This window comes from Saimiri boliviensis, chromosome X, assembly GCF_048565385.1.
Source record: "Saimiri boliviensis isolate mSaiBol1 chromosome X, mSaiBol1.pri, whole genome shotgun sequence".
Taxonomy (NCBI): domain Eukaryota; kingdom Metazoa; phylum Chordata; class Mammalia; order Primates; family Cebidae; genus Saimiri; species Saimiri boliviensis.
The window spans coordinates 103479959-103502477 of record NC_133470.1 but is presented as its reverse complement, the minus strand read 5'-3'; the positions used below and the strand labels follow the sequence as shown (position 1 = coordinate 103502477).

Below are 22519 nucleotides of genomic sequence, written 5' to 3'. Positions count from 1 at the left end.
ATGGGCTCATTTCACAATCTGCTTTTTTTTTTTTTTTTTTTTTTTTTTTTGAGACAGTCTCGCTCTGTCACCCTGGCTGGAATGCAGTGGTATAATCTTGGCTCACTGCAACCTCCACCGCCAGAGTCCAAGTGATTCTTGTGCCTCAGCCTCCCGAGTAGCTGGGATTGCAAGTGCATACCACCACTCCTGGATTATTTTTGTGTGTTTCATAGAGACAGGGTTTCACCATGTTGTCCATGCTGGTCTCGAACTCCTGAGCTCAAGTGATCTGCCTGCCTTGGCCTCCCAAAGTGCTGGGATTACAGGTGTGAGCCACCACACCCAGCCCACAGTCTGCCTTTTTGACAAAGAAATGAATTGCTAATTTTGCCCACTAAATGACAGTAACACCTAGGAATGATTCAGTGGCCTCTCCTAGAAGAGGGTTTAGGCAATGAGATGTCTGCTTCATTTCTTATGGCTCATTCCAGTCTGCAAACATCCTTAGTTACAACAATGGGATGTTGAAAGAATACAGTGAATTTTTCCCGTTAGCTGAGGTGTGGCCTCTCTTATTATAGGCCTCTGTTTCTCAATCTGGAGTATGTGTATCTTCAGATTACACTGCAGTGGATTGTAGATAGAAGCAAGCCATGGCATGCTTCTTCCTAGGGAATTGGGGGAAAGCACGCTATTTTATACTAAAACATGCAAGGCTAATGATGGAACAGAAATGTTCCATCATTACTTTGAAAGTCATATTACTTTGAAAGTCACTGAAGACTTCATCAGATATTTCCTGTTTAGCAGGGTATATTTCAGATCCTCAGGAGTAAGGATTCACTCTCACTCTTCTCTGATGGTAGAAAAATCTTAAAAACACTGTTAGAGACTGGGCCTGGTGGCTTACACCTTGTAATTCCAGTATTCTGGGATGCCAAGGAGGGTGGATTGCTTGAGCCCAGGAGTTTGAGACCAGCCTGGGCAACGTGGTGAAGCCTTGTTTCTACAAAAAATAGAAAAGTTAGCTGGGCATGGTGGTGTGTGCTTGTAGTTCCAGCTACTTAGGAGGCTGAGGTGGGAGGATTGCCTGAGTCTAGGAGGTCGAGGCTGCAGTGAGCTGTGATTGTGCCACTGCACTCCAGCTTGGGTAACAGAGTAAGACCCTGTCTCAAAAAAGCAAAAACAAAAACAAAACCAAAAAAAACACAATTAGGCAACTTGGGTCACCTGGGCTTTGTCAGCTACCACACTGGACCTTCTGACTCACAAATTCCTGAGGAGTGACTTAGTGTAGTCTTTTCTATGGCAACTTCCTTGTTGGGAGGGTAACATCAGTGATTGTCCTTAACTAGGGCTCAGACTGCTTCCTTTTTCTAACACAAATGTTTCCAGTGAGTTTCAACCACCAGCTATGCTTCATAATTATGTCTAGCCATTAAGAAAGAAACAAAAAAGTCATATGGGCCACCACTTAGTTATTTACATACTTACTTACTATTTATAAAGATGGGGTCTCACTCTGTTTCCCAGTGCAGTGGCACAATCATGGCTCACAGCAGCCTTGAATACCTGGGCTCAAGTAATCCTCCCACCTCAGCCTCCCAAGTAGCTGGAACTACAGGTGTGTGCCACCATGCCTGGCTAATTATTTTTATTTTTTGTAGAGACAGGGTCTTGCTCTGTTGCCCAGGCTGGTCTTAAACTCCTGGCTTCAAGTGATCCTCCCTCCTCAGCCTCCCAAAATGCTAGGATTACAGGTGTGGGCCACTGTGCCCCGCCTACCATATTTATTTAGGCACATCATGAATCAAATCATATTCCCAGGAACAGAACGACCCCATCCTGGAAGCACTGACAGTATCTGTGGGTAATGTGGATGTTGGGTCTCCTCCACCAGCCCCAGCATTCTCACCACCTTCCCCAGTTGTGTCCTGACCAGTCCTCTGATGTCTACATGTCCTTCTTGCCTGAGACCACCTAACAGCTCCACAGAAATCAAAGCTCATCAAAGCCTTTACTCCCCATAGGAAAGGTTATCTCATTCCTATGAGAAATGATGGGCCTAAGAGTCAGTGGAAGTGGAGGAGCTGGGGACAGAGACACTGTACAGCAAGGGCCAGGGAAGAAGATCAAGAGAACTGATCTAGAGAGGGCAAGGGACAGGAAGCACTTTAAAGAGGGGTGGATCAACATGGCCAAATGTTGTGTAGGGGTGAAGAAAAGTAAAAACTGCAAAGAAGCCACTGTAGATGTTAAATAGAGGGTTATGGGTGATTTTTTCAAAGACGTTTCAGTAGGATTGTTGGGTAACAAACCAGAAGTAGCCATGGTGCCTGCCTGTCATCCCTACTACTTGGGTTGCTGAGGTGGCAGGCCAGGAATTCAAGACTGTATGTACTATGATTGCACCCATGAATAGCCACTGTACTCCAGTCTGGGTGACACAGAGAGACCCATTTCTTAAAGAAAAAAGAAGACAGAGAATACTGAGTTAAGGAGAGAGGGGGAGATAATGTGGATTCTCTGAGAAGTCTGAGAGTGAGTGAAGTGAGGGGCATCTGCCACCCTGACTGTGCCTGAAGTGCATGGCAGTGCTGTTAGTGCCACAACACCTAACCAGTCTGTACAACCAAGTTTTGTTAGAAGGTGTCTCTAGAATTCCAAAGCAAGATGGCCTTTGAAGATACTATATTCTTGCTGTCGCTGATGCATTAACAACCTGTCACCAGATACACAAACAGATACTTGTATGCCAATGTTCATTGCATTGTATTCATACTATTCAAAAGGTGGAAACAACCCAAGAGTCCATCAACAAATGAATGGAGACACAAAAGGTGGTACATCCACTCAATGGAATATTAGCCAAAAAAGAGAAATGATGTACGAATAAATGCCACCACGTGAATGAACCTCAAAAACATTACAGTAAGTGAAAGAAGCCAGTCACAAAATACCAAATAGTAGGTAATTCCATTTATATGAAATGTCCAACATAAACAAATACATAGAGAAAGTAGATTAGTGATTGCTAGGGGCTGGGAGCAGGGAAAGGGTGAGTTACAGCTTAAAAGTTACAGAGTTTCTTTCTGGAGTGATGAAATGTTTTGGAAATAGTGGTGATGGTTGCACAACATTATGAAGGAAATTAACACCACTTAATTGTACACTTTAAAATGGTTCAAATGTGAAGAAAGGGGAACCCTTGTATACTGTCGGTAGGAATGTAAACAACCACTATTGAGAACAGTTTGGAGATTCCTCAAAAAATGCAAAATAAAACTACCATATGATTCAGCAATCCTACTGCTAGGTATATACTCAAAAGAAAAGGAATCAGTATATCAAAGAGATATCTATGCTTCCAGGTTTGTTGTAGCACTATTCACAATAGCCCAGATTTGTAAGTAACCTAAGTGTGCATCAATAGATGAACGGATAAAGAAAATGTGGTATGTATACACAGTGGACTACTATTCAGCTATAAAAAAGAATGAGATCCTGTCATTTGCAACAACATGGATGGAACTAGAGGCCATTATGTCATTATGTTTTTTTTTTTTTTTTTTTTTGAGATGGAGTTTTACTCTGTCTCCCAGGGTGGAGTGCTGTGGTGTGATCTCGGCTTACTGCATCCTCCACCTCCTGAGCTTAAGGAATTCTCCTGCCAAAATCTCCCAAGTAGCTGGGATTAAACGTGCACACCACCACGCCTGGCTAATTTTTGTATTTTTAGTAGAGATGGGGTTTTACCATGTTGGCCAGGCTGGTTTTGAACTGACCTTAAATGATCCTCCCACCTCGGCCTCCCAAAGTGCTGGGATTAACAGGCATGAGCCACTGCACTTGGCCATGGAGGCTATTATGTTAAGTGAAATAAGCCAGGCACAGAAAGACAAATATTGCATGTTCTTACTCATATGTGGGAGCTAAAAAAATAGATCTCATGAAGGTACATTGGTAGTTACCAGAGGCTGGGAAGGGGAGAAGCAGGAGGAATGAAGGAGAAAAAAAAAAGAATACAGAAGGCCAGGCGCGGTGGCTCACGCCTGTAATCCCAGCACTTCGGGAGGCCGAGACGGGTGGATCATGAGGTCAAGAGATTGAGACCATCCTGGTCAACATGGTGAAACCTCGTCTTTACTAAAAATACAAAAAAAAATTTAGCTGGGCATGGTGGCACGTGCCTGTAATCCCAGCTACTCAGGAGGCTGAGGCAGGAGAATTGCCTGAACCCAGGAGGCGGAGGTTGTGGTGAGCCGAGATCGCGACAATGCACTCCAGCCTGGGTAACAAGAGCAAAACTCCGTCTCAAAAAAAAAAAAAAAAAAAAAAAGAATACAAATATATTTATTACCACTGAACTGCACACTCAAAATTAATAAAGAATGCAAAGTATGTATGTGTATTTTACCTCAATAAAAAATAAAAATTGGTTAAAATGCCAAAGTTTACATTCTATATATTTTGCCATAATTTAAAAAGAGAAACGTGCACTAGAAACCAAGAGATAACAGCATCTGGGGATGCTTCCTAGTTCCTAAGGGGAGTACACCACTACTCTGGTATCTTACTTTGTAGAGGGTCTGTGTATGAATGTACCTGATACCAAAGCATCCATGCCCAGTGGTATTCTTTCTGTGCTTTGAAGGTCAAGTTAAGTTGTCCAAAAGAATGAAAATGAATGTATATTTGAGTGCTCCCCTGAAATAGTAGATATAGATAGCTCCTCAATTGGAAATGGGGAAGAGGGTAATTTTTACCAAGGATTTTAATCTGAGGCTGCATTTTTTTTTCTCTGCCTGTTTGATCAGGTCTTTATTCAAAAGAAGCTGTCCAAAATGATTTGACCTTTATGGAATAATCAGATTTAAGAGTTTATGCAGCAGGCTTCTTTTTCTCTGTAGTGGGTTTCTTTTCTGCTGGCTTCTTTTCAGTTTCTTGGTAGCTGCTGCCTTTTTTCCTACTGGAGGCTTCTTCTGCTTCTTAACACCAACAGCAGCCTTCTTTCCTCTCTTACCTCTACAACAGGCTTCTTGCCTGCAACTCCCTTTTCATCTGATTTGGCTTCTAGTGCTGCTGCTGCCGCAGCCGCCTTATCCACCCGGAGCCTGTGATTCCTGGCCTGGCGAAGAATGGTGTTCCGGCGCATGGTCTTTGCGTATGGGTTTAGCTTCAACATGATTCTCAGGTTTTTCAGTGGGTTCTTCTTTAGGACTCTGTGATGAATCTTCTTGCATGGTGCTCGAAGGGCTCTTTGGATCTCTGGGCATTTCAAGATTCTGCTGAGATCTGTATTGATCATCTTGTGCATGGGGAGAGTGTAGTTACTCTTGAGGGAAGCAGCTTTACACCAAGTGCCATATAATTCATCTAACTTCCGGAAAGCACTTTGGGTCCAAATGCAGAAACGTCCCACATGTCCACCAGGAGCAAGCTTTAAAATGTTCAGTTTGCTTACATTAAGCAGAGTAATTCCAGGGATGCTTCTGAAGGCCTTGATGATACCATTATCCTCATTGTAGATGATGCAGGGGTCTCTGCACTGGATACGGTGATGGTTTCTCATTTTGCCCTTGCCAGCTCTCATTCGCTGAGAGGCATAGACCTTTTTTATATCATTCCAGGCTTTAAGTTTCTTCAGAAGCAAAACAGCCTCCTTGGTCTTCTTGTAGCCTTCAGCTTTATCTTTGACTGCCAAAGGAAGTTCAGGAACTTCCTCAATACGATGACCTTTAGACATGACCAGTGCTGGTAAGGCTGAGGCAGCCAGGGCAGAACAGACGGCATATCATTTTTGGGTTGTGTTCACTCTACGATGCCAATGGTGCCAGGTTTTGGTGGGTGCAAACATTCGGCCTCCACGACACATATTTCCAAAAGCACCCTGGCCAGAACGGTGAGTTCCACCACCTCAAACTCTGGGAATTTGAGCCACAACTCTGCCAGTACCCCAAGACTCAGCACTGGTCTGAGGACCTGCTAATTCACTGACTGCATAGGGCTGTCTGTTGTTTTTGCGCAAGTTGGTGTGAACAAAGTTCACAGTATCTGGTTGAATAGGAGCCTTGAATATAGCAGGCAAAGTGACATTTTTGCCAGATGACTCCCCCTTTTTGGAGTACACCGATATCAGTTTGCGAGCACACGCCATGGCGGAGAGAGGAGACAGTCACGCTCCTCTTGGCCCAGCAGCTGCCACAGGAAAAGAGAGGCTGCATTTTCTTTTTTGAGACAGGGTCTGGCTTTGTCACCAGGCTGGAATATAGTGGCCCAATCATAGCTCACTGCAACCTCTGACACCCAGGCTCAAGCCATCCTCCTTCCTCAGCCTATAGGACTACAGATGCACACCACCACAGGTGGCTATTTTTTGTATTTTTGGTACATACACCATTTCACCATGTTGCCCAGACTGGTCTTGAACTCCTGAGCTCAAGCCATCCATCTGCCTCAGCATCCCAAAGTGCTGGGATTACAGGCATGAGCCACCACACCAAGGCATGAGGCTGCATTTTTTTTTTTTTTTTTTTTTTGAGACGGAGTTTCACTCTTGTTACCCAGGCTGGAGTGCAATGGCGCGATCTCGGCTCACCGCAACCTCCGCCTCCTGGGTTCAGGCAATTCTCCTGCCACAGCCTCCTGAGTAGCTGAGATTACAAGCACGTGCCACCATGCCCAGCTAACTTTTTGTGTTTTTAGTAGAGACGAGGTTTCACCATGTTGACCAGGATGGTCTCGATCTCTTGACCTTGTGATCCACCCGCCTCGGCCTCCCAAAGTGCTGGGATTACAGGCTTGAGCCACTGCGCACGGCCAGAGGCTGCATTTTTTAAGAGACACTTTTACACATTCTCAGGAAACTTACATTTGCTTTTGTAACTCATACAAAGGCTGCTAAGCTGAAACTGTGTTAAAAAAATAAATGAAAGCATACACTCTGTCCTCATAACTTTTTAAAAAATTATTTAATGGTTTAGAGTCACAGAGCTCTGTTTACAATATAAAAATCAGGGATGATGCAGCTACAGAGGCATGCATCATTGGGCTTTGAGCACACAGAAGAAAAACGCAAAATGTCACTTATTGTAGCCAAATCCAATTGCTGATGAGGGGTTGTGGGAGTGAGGGAATGGCCTTGCAGTCCCTCGGAGCCCAAGTATGTTAGGCCTTCATCAGTGTGTCAGGGTTTTCGATATACTTGGATGGGAAAGCCCCAAATCAGGGAACCTTTCATTTTTAATTAGCCATGATGGACCTTACCCCCCACCAAAAAATGGACCGGAGAACTAAAACGCATGCAATGTCCTGCCAGTGCCCAACAGCCAAGGAAGATGCTCATACAATAGCCAAAGGTCAAAATGGCTCAAGGTCCTGAAAACGTTCCATCCAGTAATCAACAGCAGGCAGGTATCTTTATACATGAAAGATGAACAGCCTCCCTAAGTTATTCCCTTTGAATTTGTTCTTTAAAAGTACTCTCTGAGTCTGAAATCTCTCCCTCATTGATAGGGTTTGGTTGTATCTCCACCAAATCTCATCTTGAATTTCCACAGGTTGTGGGAAGGACCTGCTGGGAAGTCATTGAATCATGGGGGCAGGTCTTTCTCGTGCTGTTCTCATGATAATAAGTAAGTCTCACGAGATCTGGTGGTTTTAAAAACCAGAGTCTCCCTGCACAAGCTCTCTTTTTGCCGCCACCATCCACATAAGATGTGACTTGCTCCTCCTTGCCTTCCACCATGATTGTGAGGCCTCCCCAGCCATGCGGAACTGTAAGTCCATCAAATCTCTTTTTTTTGTAAATTGCCCAGTCTTGGGTATGTCTTTATCAGCAGCGTAAAAATTGACTAAGACATTCATCATCAATGGGATTTAGAAAATTGAGACTATTTTCCCTTAATTTACTTGGAAGCACACATTGTCATTCTGGCTCCACCTCCTCTCTTCCCACCTTTGAACCTGCATGTCAGCGAGTGCCCATTCTCACATTCACGCAGGTGTCATATCTTTTGATGCTGTCCATTTCTTCTCTTTCCTTCAGCTTCTCCTCACCGCCACCCACAGTCCTCAATACCTTAGCCATATAAGAGCCATTCCTCTCCAGTGGCCCATTGCCATCCAGGAAGAAAGAATGTTCCATTCTGTGATAGCTGGAACCAGAGAAAACTATTTTCCTGAAACATAAGTTGGAACACATTTCTCTCTTCCTCAAAATCCTTTTATGGCTCCCTACTGCATGTGGGATAGAGTCCTAATTCCTGAATATGACATTCATGAGCCTCTCCAGCTCATCCTTTCTTGCTTTTCAGTTTCAACTGCCCATATATTTCTCCAAGTGCCATATGCTGCAGTCATACCATCCTGTTCAACATCTGCAGAAAATGCCGAGCGCTCTGGAGTTCCCAGGTCTTTCTTCACGCTATTCCCTTAGCCTGAAATCTCTCTCTCTCTCTCTCTCTCTCTCTCTCTCTCTCTCTCTCTCTTTCTCCCTTCCTCCCCCCTTTTTATCTGTCTCTCTTTTTCTCCCCTTCTCTCTCTCTGCTATCTCTCCCTCCATCATTCACCTCATTGTCTCTCCTTCCCCCTCTCTCTTTACCTTCCTACCTCTCTCTACCTCCCTCCCCTTCTCTTCTTCTCCTTCCCTCCCTGTCTCTTCCTGTCTTCCCTCCCTCCTTCTCTCTTTCCATCCTTTTCTCTCTCCCCACTCTTTTTCTTTCTTTCCCTCTTCCCTTCTTTGTTTTTCTGTCTCTCATCCACTCTTTCTCTCTCTTTTCTATTCACAATTGTGTCTTTGTGAGGTTTTTGTTGTTGTTGTTAGATGGAGTTTTGCTCTTGTTGTCCATGATGGAATGTAATGGCACCATCTTGGCTCACCACAACCTCCGCCTCCCAGCTTCAAGAAATTTTCCTGCCTCAGCCTCCCAAGTAGCTGGGATTACAGGCATGTGCCACCACGCCCAGCTAATTTTGTATTTTTAGTAGAGGGGGATTTCACGATGTTGGCCAGGCTGGTGTGGAACTCCCGACCTCAGGCGATTTCCCTGCCTCGGCCTCCCAAACTGCTGGGATTACAGGCACGAGCCACCACACCTGGCCCCACAATTGTATCTTTCAAGCCTCAATTTGCATGATTACCTCTTACAGGAAGCCTTCCCTTCTTACTTCAACCCAAATTAACCACTTCTCTCTCTGAGTGTTAATTGAATTGAACCTCTATTGCAGCACTAATTTCCATCTGCCTCATAGTAGAGTTAGTCATTTCTGTATTCCTCTCCCCAACTAGACTGTGCTTCATTGAAGGAAGAAATTAACCTTATTCCCCCACGGTCACTCCCACGCAGTGCTTGGCTAACACAGACACCTAAAAACATCAGTCATTCCATTGACTGACTGACTGAATGCAGGAATCAATGGCTACATGAATGAACACATATTCCCAACCTACTGAGAATTTGCAGGTGAAGGGCTACCTCCTTATAAGACATCCTTCCCAAGGAGTGAGCTCTACTAACTGATGATTTCTGTAGGAGAATGAGCCACCACAGATCCATGATGAAGTCAAGAAAAAGGCATGGCCAGTGGTGGGCAGCTCAGGAAGCAAATGGCGCGACTCAAGCCTTGACCTCTAGATTCCAAGGCACTACTGAGCAATACCCAGTCCTCATTACCCACAGCATCAGTTTACCACACTCGGTGTGGATGGAATCCACAAAGATTATGTTCTTACTCCCTTTTGCTGCCTGGAACTTGATGCTTTGCTATGTGAGCAGCTGACACATGCCGGCGTTCTGTGTGCCATGCTGGGCGAGAAACAGGGTTTTTGATGAGTAGGTTCTATTCATTTCTTACTTGGAACCTTCATGATTGTGTTCCCATACATTTGACCCCTTTCCCAGCCTCACAATCTACTCCCCCCACCCCACCCCGGCCTCACCCCTCACCCCGGGCCATACCCTGCGCTTCCCATCGCCACTGATTCTCAAGTGCAGGGACTGCTGATTTTTTAAAGTTTCAGTGCCTGTCTCTGTGACATCAAAACACAGGCCCATTAATGAAGTCCCTCGCATGGCTGTAATAATACAAAGCAATAAGACTTCAATCCCTGCAGTCACACATGCCGGCACCCTTTTCCCCTTGCAGAGGGCTGCAGGATGCTTGCCAGGAAAATACAATTACGTGCTGGCACAGGAAAAATGCAATTCCTTAACCTAAAAGTTCTGTGTTTTCATTCCCCCTCCTTTTCCATTTCTCTATTCACTTCTTTTTCTCTTTCCATTGCTCTTTAAACTAATTTCCTGTGTCCAATTATTTCCTTCTCTTCTGTCTAGTCCTTGTTTTACTAAATATTCTGTCTTGTCTCCATAATGCTCTTTTCCACAGCCATAGGCAAAGGGCAAGGTTGGAATCCTCTGATAGGTTTTGAATCTTAAAAATGATTTTCTGTACCTCCCCACTTTGATTTAAACCTCTAGTCTGGGTTCAATTACTTTTAGAAGAGATTCCAGTATCTCCTTCTTTAATTTCCTACCAGTTTCCATTCCCTTACTATTCTCTCAGCACCTTTTCTGCCTCTTACCTCGGTTTCCCTCCTGTACCCCTCTAGCTCCACAGACATATTTACCTGATACTGCCTGCCTGTCTCCTCCCCCCAGCACCTGTCTGCATCCTCTCTGTCATTCCTCTTCTCTCTTTCTTCATCTTAGATTCTTCTTGCCCCATAGTCATGCCATTTTAGTTAATGCTGGTTCATGGCTTTGTCTTTCCTCTAAGGGGAAAATGATTTGGATTTAAAAGAAATTAAGAACTTTCTAAAAACACAGTCTGAAAACTCAACTTAAAAGATAAAGAACTTTCTAATAATCAGTGCAATCTGGAAATTGCATAGGCTGGCCCTAGGCAGTGAGATCTGTCTCTGGGAGGCAGTCCATGAGAGTTTGGACAGCCATTAGGTAGAGATGTTGGTGAAGGGATACAAATACGGAATGAGGGGATGAAGGTAAATAGCTTCTGATGACCCTTGGTAGCCCTAAGAGTCTAAGATTTCATTCAGGTCTTGAGAGGTCTCATGGCAGGGAAGAAGGGTGAAGGCTTCAGAGTTAAAGTGACCTTTGCATTCCTCTCTTTGACACAGACACTGTCTGGAGAGAAATCTAAAGAGACCGCTTTGCATCTTTTTCAAAGAAAGGGACCAGTGTCTTTTGGAGACCATGACTCATTTAGAGAGGAGGGCTTTACGTTTGTCAAGGAGCTATCTACCAAGACATAATTGTAGGAAATAACCACGGACATGCCTGGAGTGAGGAGAAAAAAACACGTAATCTATCCAGCTTATTAAACTAGAGGTTAATCTCGGAGTAGTGTGAATATTTATCAACAAATAAGAAATGTCCCTATATGGTATGGATGGTAGTATGAGGACACTGCCTATGGAGGAGATGGAAGAACCAAATCAGCAATTGTTTACATTGAATTTTTCTCCCTCCCAATAAGAAACTAATTCGCAGGTAGTAGATAGTTTGCTCAATGCAATCACACAATGGCACCACTCAGGATCCAGGGGAAGAAAAGAAGAGGCATCAGATGAAGAAAATTCAATTTGGGAACATGGTTAGGACATAAGTTAGAAGGAACCAACAGGAAGACAACTGAGGAGAAAAAGCTGGATGATCCTCATACAAATAGCTCTGTGGGCATTAGAACAAAGCAAGCAAGTGCAAAAGGAGGCCAGGAAAGGTAAAAAGATGCCAAATGGCTCAAACTCACGGCTATAAAGATATGAAAGGGAAAAAGGAAAATTCTGCTACAAAGAGTGGCAGCCAGATCACTAAGCAGGAGTATAATAAGCAGCAGGAAGATATTGAACCAAAATAAAAAGAAGATGCAGTTGGCAAGAAATGAACACTTTAATTAAGTAGGGCCATTGGCAGCCCTAGTTCTTTACAACTAAGAAGGGACAGAAGTTTCCCATTTTGTTTTCACCTAACTACAGAATACATCACATGTGCCCATTAACCAAGACAAATACATCGTGTGATTGGCCAAGTGGAATTAAGAAGGAAAATGGCTGAGAAGGACAGACATCATAGAAATGTCAGAAAATGAATGATGAGATTTCATACTGAAATCTCACTTATTGCAGGGCCAATAACAATCCATATTTCAACATAGTAAAATGCAATCAACAGCAACAACAAAAACAGATACAAATTGAGGCTTTATAGCCTGACACCTTACTTTTTTTTCCTGGAAATATGTGTTAAAAATTAAAAAATGATAAAAAATAAGTACAACAACTGATCTGCAGTCCAAAGGAAGATGGGACATAGGGTGGTAGTATCCATAGCCTGGTGAAAAGCAAATCGAACAGTAAGTTAAATATTGATACTGCAATACAGGCGTGTTGAGGTGTAGCATTAGCAGTCTCATAGACTCCCTGTCATTTTATTCCATAGGGCTTTTCCCGAACCATTTAGGAAGAGATTAGACTAGAAGTACCCTTCGGAATAATAGCTAGCCCTAAACTAAATTTCAATGGATTCTTTGTTTCCATTTATATTTTTAACAACTTTATTAAGGTATACATTGTATGCTACAAAATTCATAAAATTCACCCATTTCAAGTACATTTCAAGCACAGAATTCAATATATGTTTTAATTTACTGAGGTGTGCAACTATCACCATAATTCAATTTTAGATCATTTTCATCAATCCAATAAGATCCTTCCTGCCAGTTTACAGTTCGTTCCTCAATGGATTCTTTTCAGGGTTTCCATCCTAAACTTGCTATAGCATTCAATACTGCAGACTATTCTCTCTCTCTCTCTCTCTCTCTCTCTCTCTCTCTCTCTCTCTCAGAGAAAGGGTCTGTTGCCCAGGCTAGAGTGCAGTGATCCAATAATGGCTCATTGCAGCCTTGACCTCCTAGGCTCAAATGATCCTCCTGCCTCAGCCTCTGGAGTAGCTATATCTACAGAGACACGCCACTACACCCAGGTAATTTTTTTGTTTTTCTGAGAAAGAGTCTCACTCTGTCATCCAGGTGGAGTGCAGTGACGCAAACATAGCTCATTGCAACCTTGAACACCTGTGCTCAAGCAATCCTCCCACCTCAGTTTCCGAGTAGCTGGAACTATAGGCGTGTGCCACCTGGCAGTCTGACCACTCCCTGTCTTTAAACCTAGTGTCCCCCTTACACCACTTCCTTCTGGATCCTCCTCCTACTTCTCTGATCACTCTCAGATTCCTTTGCAGGCTCTTTGCCTCTGCTCATTTCTTTCTTTCTTTCTTTTTTTTTTTTTTTTTTTTTTTTGAGACAGAGTTTCACTCTTGTTGCCCAGGCTGGAGTTCAATGGCGTGATCACAGCTCACTGCAATCCCTGCCTCCCGGGATCAAGCGAGTCTCCTGCCTCAGCCTCCCAAGTAGCTGGGATCACAGGCATGCACCAACATGCCCAGCTAATTTTGTATTTTTAGTAGAGACAGGGTTTCACCATCTTGTCCAGGCTGGTCTCAAACTCCTGACCTCAGGTGATCCACCTGCCTCGGCCTCCCAAAGTGCTGAAATTATAGGCGTGGGCTCATTTCTTAAAGATGGGTATTCTCTCATCTATTGCTTGACCTTTACTCTTCTTATTTTACAAGTCTTCCTAAATGTTCTCATCTGTGTCCCTGGTTCTGTTTATCACTGAGGATTCCCAAATCTATCTCTAGCTCAGACATGTTTCTGGAGATCTAACTGCCCACTGGTCATTTCTACTTGGACATCTCTCAGACATTTCAGACTCAACATGCCACTGAAAGCCATGTGTGGTGGCTCACACCTGTAATCTCAGCACTTTAGGAGGCCAAGGTGGGTGGATCACTTGAGGCCAGGAGTTCCAGACCAGCCTGGCCAACATGGTAAAACCCTGTCTCTACTAAAAATACAAAAATTAGCCAGGTGTGGTGGGCCACACCTGTAGTCCCAGCTACTTTGGAAGCTGAGGCAAGAGAATCGCTTGAACCCGAGAGGCAGAGGCTGCAGTGAGCTAAGACTGCACCACTGCACTCCAATGTGGGTGACAGAGCGAGACTCCATTAAAAAAAAAAAAAAAAAAAAAGCCACTTAAATAATGAATGCAGCATTTCTATTCTCAACTGCCCCTCCTCCAGGGTTCCCTTATTTCAGTAAATACTTCTACTATTGCCCAATCTAGAAACCTGCTAGTCACCCCCAGATTCCTCTTCCGTTTTCATCCTCCAGCTCTAATTAATTACCCCGTCCTGTAAATTCTGCTTCCTTGATATTTTGTGAATTCTTCTTTCCATTACCATTGTTTGCTATTGCTTAGATTATGTTCTTGTAATCTCTCACCTGGACTATTGTAACAGCTCCCTTGTCTTGTCCCCTCTCAAATCATCCTCTCTGAACTCTTGATAGAGTTCTTTTATTTTGTTAATTTTAAAACTACTCAACATGTGAATACATTCTCAAAGTTAAAGATTCAAAAAATGCCTAAGTATATAGAGTAACAAAAGAAAGTCCCCCTTTACCTCCCCCTCCTAGCACTATCCAAGGGTAATTACTGGTAAATGTATTTTCCATACATATGCATAGGTAGGCTCAGACTGTAATGTAATGTCTTAGAAATCTCTGCCTGTTCATACGTGTGGAACTACCTCTTTCTTTTTCATCACTGCAAGGAATTTCGTAGTATTAAAATAACACAATTAACCATTTTCCCACTGATGGGCTTTTAGATTCTCTCTCATTTCTCCATGTATAAACAATGCTGTAGTGAACATCCTAGAACATAACACCTTTGGGTATTTTGCGAGAAGGGAGACTAATGCATTGTTTTCTTAAAAAATGATGTCAAAAAGATTATGTAGAGGAGGATCTCAAGGAAATATTGTGATAACAAAGTTTTTCTTTGAAATACCATCTTATAATGCTATCACCCTAATGCAACTGCTGTTAAAAAATACTCATTTGAAACAAACAGCATTTTCAACATCTGACGAATCTGGCTGGGCACAACTGCTGTGGAAGATGATCTGAGAGTCACTGACTCACCACTGACCATGACTGGGCAATAGAGTGCTTTTATAAAAAACAAACGAACAAGCAAAACTCAGCATGACACGAGGCTACATTGGTTGGATTATGGAGCAAATCCTAGTATGTGAGCTACCACTATGGTCCTTGGTTGAACCCATTTTCAATATTTCATTTTTATTTTCACAGTTTTAAGATGTTGAGAATACTTGTTGGAGAAAATAACCCAAATGATTTAAGAGGGTGGAGAATACGTCTTTTGAGGAAGTGCTAAAGGAAATATAATTGTCTGGTGATCTTGGATTCACTTCCCAAAGTGGTGACATTTTGGACCTGAGACCCACTTGACTGAGAATTTTTAATGCCAGCAGTAAGTTCATTGCTCAGCCTGCAATCCACAACTGTGTAAGAAGCAGTCAACAATATAAAGAGAAAATCAAAATGAGCAAACTGCAATTAGGTATGCAATGTCACCAGAAAAAGCAATTTACTAAAGGGATTACTATGATTAAAGATGCATTCCCCTTAAATAAAGATTTTGGTTTTTTTTCTGATTTGTCCCAATTGGTTCTCCCTATGCCATGCAGAATTCTGGTCGGACAGCAATTTCTGATTGTCTTTTTAATTTATCTGCCAAGAGATTAGAGAAAGTAAGTTGAGCCTTTCCAGTCACTATAATTTCCTCACAAATGGAAGAATTATGCGCAGAGGGCTATGGAGACAGATTATAGCTTAGGTCACCCAGGGGAGAAATGTGAAGCCCCTTTTGACTAACAACAAGTTAAGTAATCTGCAAATCTTTTTTCTTCAATGTGAAGCCTAAGACCAAGTTTAGGAGATTCCCTTTTCAATGTGAGCTTTTAGTTTTTTCTTTTGGTCTCATCTTTCTCATGCCTTGGCCAGGCAGCATTAAGAGGGTGCGGGGCCCTGAGAACAGACTCAGGCAGCATCCTTCCTCTTCCAGGCCCTCTCACCTATCTTCTTTATTGCACTACTTTTTCTTTTCCTTCCTCTATAGCTTCTTTCTCTAAAATCTCTTCTAACCCTTACAATTTCCTTTTTGGAGTACCTTTTTGGGGGAAGATAGGGTTGAAAATATATCGAACTCTGGATGCTGATCTTTGTCACCATTACCTGAGGCTTGATAGAAACAGTTTGGTTTAAACATGTCATCATGAATAAGCCCTCAAAGTGGATGAGTGGTGGGTGTGGCAGCCACAGGTGAACAGAAGGGTTTATATTGAGTATGTTTAGTATAATATAATTAATTAGTTAATTTATGTAACAATTCCTCATTTCCTTTTTTTTTTTTTTTTTTTTTTTTTTTGAGACTGAGTCTCACTCTGTCACCTAGGCTGGAGTTCAATACTGTGATCTCGGCTCATTGCAATCTCCAACTCCCAGGTTCAAGTGATTCTCCTGCCTCAGCGTCCTGAGTAGCTGGGATTACAGGCGCATGCCACCACATCTGGCTAATTTTTGTATTTTTAGTAGAGATGGGGTTTCATGATGTTGGTCAGGCTAGTCTTGAACTCTTGACCTTGTGATCTGCCTGCCTCGGCCTCCCAAAGTGCTGGGATTACAGGCATGAGCCACCTGCCTGGCCAATTTATGTAACATTTCCTGAGTGCTGAGAACATTTATGGATGTCTGAGGACCCAGCAGGCCAGGCACTGGGGCCAGGAGAATGCATGGAGCCTGTCTTCAAGGGGCTGTCCATCTGTCAGGAGATGGACACATGGCAGAGGTCTTAGGAGGGGGAGCAGTGAACATAAATTGGGTACCTGTTGTTTGCTAGACACTGTACCAGATGCCATAGTGGGTACGGAGTTGAGGAAAACTCAGTATTGGCCTCAAGGAACTCTCTATCTTGTGGGAAAGATGTAGAATGTGATGAGTGCCGCAAGAGAGGCACGGACAGAGTGCCATGGGGATTCTGAGCAAGAGCAGAGCCCGGAGGGTCCTGAAAAGGGAAACCTGGGGAAGACTGATCCATAGACTTTTCCTGCTGTGTCTATAAGCAGAGAAGATTTAATTATTTAGTATGAAACTTGTATAATACTAAATACTTGTACTCACTTCTCAAGTGAGATAAGATATGTAAATATTATTTGTAAACTTTAACGTGCTCCTCAAGCGTCAGATGTTATTTTTTATTTGAGTAAACCATGGACATTTCTGGAGAAACACTGCTCTGGAACCTACGAAAATCTCTCATGGGTGTTCACATCATCTACCCGCCCACCCTTTGATGTCCTTCCTCTCTCTCTGTCTCTTTGTATCTCTGTTCCTGTCTCTCTCTCTCTCTCTCTCTCTCTCTCTCTCTCTCTCGCTCTCGCTCTTGCTCTCACTCTCATCTTTATTTTTTGATGAGCCAGAGTATTCCAGGAAGGATCTGTGCTTTGGTCTTAGTCACTGAGGGACAGGAATCCCAGGTCAATATTCCAGGGCCGGATGTGCGGAAGGTGTGGATTGCCGGCAGTGTCGTGTCACCCGAGGTTCCCTGTCAATTCACTTGGGGCGATTTCCAATGGACCGCCTCGCCCATATTCTGTATATCTGAGCATAGACATAGTGGGGTGCAGCTGCTCTTCAAATGAAACCCTAAACCCTTTCAAACACTCAGCAGTCTTTCCACTTTCTCAGCTTGTGAGGCTCTGAAGATTTCCCTGTGTACATTTTTCCAGCATGATGTGAGATGCCAGTTATTCAAGACAGACTTAGGACAATGTCTTTAAAAAGGAGTTCCCTTTCCCCTGGAGTTTTTGCCATTAACTGTTTGTAAGTTTATTTGCATTTTATGAACTGAAGAGCAAATGTATTCCTACTATAGAAAAGTCTCTATTTCTTCATTCCACAATGTAAACATGTTGAAACATCACATTGTGCTCCACGAATACTTACAATTATTATTTGCCCATTACAAGTAAAATTTTAAAAATCTTGGATGGGTTTCTTTGCTGGTCCCAATTATTGAAATGAACACAATTAAAAGCCAGACACAGATAATCAAAGAGGTCAGATGCAATGAGGTAAGGGAATGACAAATCCTCTGTCTCATATTCTCTCTCATTCCTGCTAAAAGAAAGAAAAGCAAAGGGCCTGTCTTACTGAGGAAGTAAAGACATACATCTTTTTGAAACATTTCTGGCAGAGAGAGGTGCTACTGTGCTGCCCATCGTCAACCTCCAACTTGCTGCACTACTTTCCCCACTGCAATCATTTATTTTAAAATACCAACTCACCTTAGCTGAGAAGCACATTGGTACTATAGTAATGGGAAGGTTTTAGCCAAAAGATTGGTAAACAGAAGCTATTGGCTTGAATTACTGAAATTAGCAAGGCTAATGCAATGTCACTATTCAAAACAGTGCCAATTTGGAATTTCTTAATGGGCTCAGGAGAGGGAGTCTTTATACATCCTACAATCTCTCTTCATTCTTACCTAAATTCCTTCTCATAGATGTTGTGAAAGGCCTGTTTTGTAGCCAACACAAACTTTGTCCAGTAAAATAATGTAAGGAACTCAGAATGAAAAGAGATTAGCTGTTCCTGGCTCCTGTTATTTTAAAGCAGAAATAACTTTGGCTTTTACTGATTCATAGACAAAGCTTGAAATGCAAAGCATGCCCAACTCTAGATTCAGCATGAAAAGCGCCTTAAAATATGCCCAAGTGCAAGTAATGGACTTATTAAAGGGAAGAAAAGAGGCACTTTTCACACACTCTGAAGCTTTTTAGTCCTGTCATATCAGTAATCTTGCTTAAGAATTTCATCCTATTTATATTTCTTCTCCTTTTAAATATCCTCAGAATTTGTATGGCATCAAATATTGAAGCTTGTACGACATTAATTTCTTTATGTTAATTATGAGGAAGGCATGTGAAGTGCATAAGTGATAGAATTTGGAGAACTTACAATGATTTCAATAGGAATTTAAAAATCAGTTTTGTAGTTTTAATTGAACACATGATAATTTATCCACGCAGATATTTTACCATGCTAACTTCAAGTATCTTCTTTGGACAATTTCTGGCATTGTTCCAGAACAAGTGCACTTTTCATTAGGAAATTTCGTTTATATTCAAAAATGACAAAAGCATGAACTGCACCATTTGGGTGATTATGAAAACATTTATAAAATCAAAAAAACAGGGAAAGCTTTCAAGCCACAGTACATAAAGTGCACAGTTTTATAATATGTGCATGCAGAGATATAGGCATTCTGTTTTAACTTGGAGAGAAGTTTAAAAAGTGAAAATAGTGCCTGAAAAATGTTTGAGTACCTTGGAATATTTATGTTAAATAAAAAAGCGAAGGAGTCATGAGCAGTTTTCCAAGCAGCATTAAAGTAAGGAGGCAGCCTGGTCCAGTTCCCCTTAGAGGTATTAGGTTTTCATCCTAATTTTCTTGCTGACTTTTCCTAAGATTAAGAATAAATGACCTGGCTGGGCACAGTGGCACATGCCTATAATCCATGTGCATGGATTTGGGAGGCCAAGACAGGTGGATCGCTTGAGCTCAGAAATTTGAGACCAGCCTGGCCAACATAGTGAGACCCTGTCTCTACTAAAAGTATAAAAATTAGCTGTGCACAGTGGCGAGCGCTTGTAATCCCAGCTACTCAGGTGGCTGAGGCATGAGAATCGCTTGAACCCAGGAGGTGGAGGTTACAGTGAGCTGAGACGGCATGAGAGTGAGACTCTAGGCAACAGAGTGAGACTTGGTGTCAAAAGAAAAAAAAAGAATAAATGACTTAATGTCTGCACCTCAGTCTCCATCTGCAATGTAGTTAATGTAGTAAAGTAGGACTTAAATAAAATTTGCTATGGGCAGGTCCATTCTGAGTCGATACCAGTCTGTTTCCACAGGAGTCATTAGAAATGGGGATTACCACCATAGAACCATCATGAGAGTGTTAGGATTTGAAGGGATGGTGTGAGAAATTGAGTAGCCCAGGTCAACTACTAGCCATATGACTACAGTCCTTCAAATCTGAGCTTTTGTTGCTAATCTGCAAAATACGGACACTATAACTGCCTTCACAGGATGATAGAAGAAACTAAATTAGATATTATATATGTCCCAGTTTGTAGATCAAACAGAGAGAAATAGGAACAGGGAGAGATTAAAAGGACAACTGAAATACGTTGCTGTCCTTGAAGAGGGGTAAGGGGGTATTTTGCAAGGCTGGGTTTGGATGTATTTAAAATAATTTGTTTAGGAACCAATAAATGAAGCTGGGCTACATGATACCAAAACACTTGAGGGGGAAAAAAAAAGGCAAGCTCGCTATCTAATGCTATGAATTGAATACAAAAGAGCTGGATTTTGTTTTCCATTTTAGAGAAGGGATCGCCCTCTGTCACCCCAGATGGAGTGTGGTGGCATTGATCAGGGCTCACTGACACCTCAAACTCCTGGGCTCAAGTGATCTTCCTGAGTAGCTGGGACTAGGCCTTAGAGCTGTTTTGTTGAATTCAACTTTCTATTTTAGAAAGGCAGTTCAACTGATTTCTGTCTAGATAGTTACACTGAGCTTTAACATACATAGTTGTACTCAGCATCAAAAACATTAGAAACAATCAGCTTTATATATTTGGCTCAAAAGATAAAAGATTATAGGTAATAGCTAAATTTAAAGATATGAAATATTTTCTTGTATTAAGTTCCAGCAACTCTTTAGCAATGCCAGATCCTAGATTTTCAGATATAAATCAAATTGTTGCTCCTCATAGCTTTATTACTGATGAAAAACAAGCCAGCACATGGAGCATTTTTGAGATAACATAGTTCCAATACTTGCTTTTTCAGACTACTTGACTCTTCATTTTCTGGAAAGGTTCCCCCAAATTTTAACCCTCCATAACCAGGACCCTAGTCCCAGGTATTAATGAATGTTTTCTTTAACCAGGCTCAGCCCTACTTCCCATTTCCAGTTGTGAGAAGGGGTGGGGCCCTAGCCAACTATTTTACACGGCTGTATTTCCTACTCGTAGCCTTATTCTAGAAGTACTTTGGAAAGAGTGTGCTGGAGAGCTTAGACCAAGTCCAAACTATGAAATCATAACCTAGCAGAGTAGTTAGGGAGCTTAAAGGGATCCTAGGATCAAGTCTGGGATTCAGGCCACACTAGAGTGACACGCCACTGTTAGTTTGGTCTGGGCCCATTTATCAGTCTTTAACTTTGCCACCAGCCCATTGGTCTTTTAGGAGAGAGGAGAGATGGATACACAGAAGTGATATGGATCTGTACCCACCAAGAGATGTGATAGCATTGTTATGCTTCTACCTGGGACAAAAATTGAGAATCAGGACAAGTGTGTTTTTGTTCCCCTCTTGATGTTATTTCCATTGTAGTTTCTTCCATATCCTCAGAAGAGATTTGTTGACTTCATGCTGTCTTGCAGCTGATCAGGGCAACCTTCTTGTGCTGGCAGTGTTCCGTCAGTACCCAATCCTCCCAACATGTTCTTTTCCTTCATCAAAATGTGAGCCTCAAACCCTATTTCTACAGGGCCCTGGACTTTGTTTAAATGACAATGGGTGGTCACGAGCAAGTCAGAGACTTTCATCCCTTTCCAGTGATGCACCCTGTGTACACACAGTCTAGGAGTATGAAATAGAACAGTGAGCGAGGTGGTTGGTGTGCTGGTAAAAGTTCTAGACTTGGAGCCAGTAAACACAGCCATCAACATTGGCTCTACCGCATAGCCAATTTTGATTTGGGGTAAGTTATATAACTTCTTTGGGCAATAGTTTGCTCACCTATAAAACAAAATTGCTGTGAGGATACATGAAAGCATTAGCATGGTATCTGATTAAATGTAAGCATTCCATGAAAAGGTGAACAGGGATGGAAAATTCCTGACCTCCATCTGCTCTCATGATACAAAAGGACTTTTGATATCTTATGCACTTTAATTGTACATGCCAGTGGGCCAAAGCTACAGAAACTTTAACTCTTACATAGATTTTAATCTCTCTAAATTAGCAATGTACAGATTCTTCTTTCTCTCAAGGATTCTTCTGGCACAATCAATACAAATATGCTAGTAATAAAAATCACAAGAAGAATGGAAGATGAACAATCAATAGATCCACTACGAAAATATCAGGCAGATGCTCTTCTTTCAACTGGTTCAAAGTTGCTAAGTCTTGATGCTGGTGTCTCCTTTTTAAACAAATATGTTGCTGCAGATGGTTTATATCCTTTCCATTAAACTGTGGGATTTCACATGTATGGGAGGTGCTAGGCAAAGATGCAGAAACTGTCGCATCTTTAATACCCCAGCACAGTACAGTCTGGCTTTTTCAACGCCCACTGCCCCATCCGTCCTCAACAGCTGCTCTCTCCTGACCCCCGTAATAGCCCAGAAGGAATGAATAAAAGCATACCTTGGGAGCAGTTGTCACATCTCTGCTCAAAAGCCACCCATGCCTCACGACTGTTCACAGAATCAAGCCCAAACTCTTTTGATTCTTCTGCATC

General features: G+C 42.4%; 1 protein-coding gene and 1 pseudogene across 1 annotated transcript in view; both read right to left on the bottom strand.

The window, feature by feature from the left end:
• GPC3 (glypican 3) overlaps nt 1-22519 on the bottom strand; it is a 465288-nt gene that overhangs the window by 7967 nt on the left and 434802 nt on the right. The gene's annotated exons all lie outside the window — the stretch shown is intronic.
• On the bottom strand, nt 4864-6175 carry LOC101050445 (large ribosomal subunit protein uL4 pseudogene; annotated as a pseudogene).